Source organism: Furipterus horrens, unplaced genomic scaffold, assembly GCF_987537825.1.
Source record: "Furipterus horrens unplaced genomic scaffold, mFurHor1.1.pri manual_scaffold_13, whole genome shotgun sequence".
Classification (NCBI taxonomy): Eukaryota; Metazoa; Chordata; class Mammalia; order Chiroptera; family Furipteridae; genus Furipterus; species Furipterus horrens.
This window is the reverse complement of record NW_028327183.1, coordinates 42,817,140-42,820,835: the sequence shown is the minus strand read 5'-3', so window position 1 is coordinate 42,820,835 and position 3,696 is coordinate 42,817,140.

Below are 3,696 nucleotides of genomic sequence, written 5' to 3'. Positions count from 1 at the left end.
AAATCTCAAACAAGTCTCCACTTCTGCTTTGATATTCCAGGTGGCAACCTTGTGGGAGGTAGACCATTCATGGGTGGGCAAACCTGGCACATCTGTATTTTTCTGGGCACTGCTGAATAATCTAAAAAGACAGGCTGTGTACTTAAGCCAGTCCAAAGCTGTGCTCTGCAGTTCCCAGGTCCTTTTAGGGTACAAGAAACTTCGGTTCACGCCAGGAAACCCCCCACCAGCATCATTTCTACTTAGGAAGGATGGAAGCCTCACTGCTCTGAGGAACAACTCCGGGGCAAAAACACTGATGGTCCTGTGGCTGGAGGTCCAAGAGCTGGCATTCCAGCAGATGCCCATGGTAACTGGAAGCAAGTCCTTCCACGCTTCAAAGTCAGGGGTTTGGCCGACTCTGCCGGACTTGCACGGGATATAACTGAATGATTCTGTGACCCATAGCTCACCTTGACCTACCTAACAGCTAAAAAGAATTGAAGTTGGAAATCAGAGAAAAGTTGTCTTTGTAAGAGTATTTAATGAGCAGTGAGCACCCTTCCCAGCCCTGTGCTGGAGATGTATTCTGTCTTCATCTAAGCCCAGTGACGGGACATCAAGGAACCATATGGAGTCCTTCCCTTGCGTTACCTGGAGTTTGAAGGACACCAAGAACTTTCAACCTCCCTCTAATGGTGCCTCTTCCTAAACAGGAGCTGCTATGGTCTGCGCCAGAGACGTAGACATGTCCTCTTCTGTCCAGGGCAAACGTGCATGAGTGTGTCCAATGAATCAGACATGAGCCACAGGAGAGGAAGGCCCTTTGCAGAACTGCTTAAATTCTGCCCAAGAGATAGATCTGCCCCAGGAGGCCTGATGACCCCAACCAGCGGTGAGTGGCCAGACCTAGATTCCTAAGAGCAGAGGGAGAAAAACAGAACTGGCACTCAGAGAAAATGTAATATTCCCAGTACAGACCCAGAGAAACCCACAAATGTACCCCAATAAGTGAAGTCAGTTTTGCTCATCTACTAACTTGCTGTAGTCCAAAGTAGTCAACACTTGATTCCATGAACACCGGGCACACCAGCCCTTTCCTGTCCCTCACCTCTCCTCCCTCCTCTGTTCAGACCTGGAGGGTCAGAAGCCTCATCTAGTAAGCTGGGGGCAGGACAGGAGGCAGAGAGAAACAAGGTGTAAAACTGAACAGAAGCTTCCCACTCACTCCCCACCCAATGTGCACACGAATATATTAATGTGCATGAACTAGATATATTCATTACTAAAATGAGGCTATTCTTGAAGCTAAAAATGACAGGAGAACTATTTAATTGTTAAGAATGAGCTAGCTGACTCTGTTGGCTCCCCAGGACTCTCTCGAAGTGTGAAGAACAATCGCCTGGCAGCTGAGGGGGGGAAGAACAGAATTGTTAAAATAATAGTTTTTTAATATGTAGGAAGACGAAAAGGCATTCAGACCCGGGGAACAGGGTGCCCAGCGGTGTTAAAGGGGTGAGAGTCTGAGGAAGAGCAGGTGGGTTGAGGCGGCCAAAGCAGAGGGCGTGAACAAGGGAGGTGGGGCCAGCTCACAGGGAAGCCTGTTTTCCATGCTCTGAAGTGTGTCCTTCATTCTGCTGGAGACGCAGCTCTCTGAGGAGGCAGAGATACAGTCTGTTGGGTAATTGCAGAAGATAACCCTGGCAACGGCATGGACAGAGACTGGAGTCTCTTTGGAGGTCACTGCTGTGATTCACGTGAAAGATGAAGGCCTGGATTAGGAGAGCTGTGGCTGGAACGGAAAGAGCGTGGATCTGAAAACCTGTCTGGAGGCAGCATTGTCGGGAACTAGCCACTCTTTGGCTAGAAGGAGTGGAGGAAAGAGAGAAGTCAAGGGTGACACCTTCTTAGAGGCTGGGCAACAGGTAGCTGAATGTGCCAGGAGCCTAGATAGGAAATAGAGGAGGAGGAGGAACTCGGAAGGAAAATAATGAGGTCAGTTTCAAACATGGTGAACCGGAGGTGCTATTGGCAGGACTTTCCTGGGAAGACGCCTGAGAAGCAGCTAGAAGTCTGGTCTTGGAACAGCAGAGAGGTTAAGGCTGGTGAGATGGATGCATCTGTCCCACCTCGGCATCCTCTGCAGGAGTGGCTCCAGCATGAGGCACTCATCCACACTGGAAAAATTCTTCCAATTACTTTTTGGCACATCTTAGAAGCAGAAGAGAAAAATGGATCGCTTTTTTACATTTTCATTACATTCATTCTAAAATTATACTCTCCTGATTTCCAAGGACTTCCAGTGCCTGGTGTTGATATATAACCACGTAACTTCACCCTCTGTATACAATGCTGAATTACTTACGCCTCTCCCAGGGCTCACTCCTGACATGGGATGTCAAACAGAAATAGAACATGCATCTCCTGCATCTGGGCTGAAACCGTACAGAGAAGTCTATGGGCGGCCATAAATAACCCCGCATGTTCCTGGAAAGGAGCTGTGTGTGCGGACAGCGTAGGGTCACTGCAGATTTATGAGCGCGTCCCCCAGGCCGCGGCTCGCACAGCCAGCGCAGGGGCCCGCGGACGGCGGGAGGTCTGAGGCAGCACCACGATGAAAGGACGGCTGGTCCCAGGGCTGTGGGACACCTGGGCACCCCAGGGCCACAGGACACCTTTCCATTTTCTAGCGTTTCTACTGCTACTCTTACAGCCAGGAAAAGACCCTGAGGGTCACTGAATCCTGAGTGTGTTTTCTTACAGCCGTTCGAATCTGTCACCAAGCGCACTAGACAAACTTCTGCTATTGTGGCTACAACGTCTCCCCGCTCTTCCACAAGCGCAAAGGTCGGCCTTAGATGAACTGTGCGTGGGTGGGCACTGCCTTCCCGTCTCTTCTTGCTTTTCTTTCTCATTTCCCACACTCTTGGTTTCCTCTCTCTCTCTCTCTCTCCCCCTCATTATCCTATGAAACTCCTCTTCTTGTGCATAATCTGGAGTAAATGACTTTACCTCTCAAGCCCTTCACTTTCTCACTTGTAACATGAAAGTGTAAGACCAAGTGCTTGTCAAACTTGAATGTGCAAGTGATGCCTCTGAGGATGCTGTTAGAATACAGATTCTGATTTAGTATCAGAACACTGGAGGGGGCCCAAGGCTCCACGTCTCTAACAAACTCAGGTGATTTTCATGCTGTTGACCCGAGAACCTCACTTTAAGTATGAAAACAATCCTGGACGGCAGGGCTCCCTTTCCTTGTACCCGCCGTCCGTTGGTAGAGCCTGCGAGGAGAGCCGTGGTGGGAGTGCTGGGGATACTTCAGCCTCCGTGGGGGGAAGTTGAACGTGGTAAAATGCTTTCAAAATAAGCACATCAAATATCTGCCTTCAATGAAAGAGATGATCTCTAAGGACTATTATCATTCCATATTTTAAAACATTTGTGTTTTTCTTCAACATGGAGCATTTCTCAGAAGCTGTTTACATATGAAAGAGTCTAATGAACTCATCAGTGTTGAGGCTGAATTATGGAGGACTTTTTAGAAATAAAGAGAGTGGAAATCATAAAATAAGGGTCAAAACAAGCAATCAAAAAGGATAGACGGTTAACTAACCAAAAGTTGGCTCATAGAAAATGGTCTTAAGATAGCACTTTGGGAAGAATGTTCAAGAGAAAAGAGAAGATGTAAATAAACACTACAGTAAGTAGAAAGGGAAA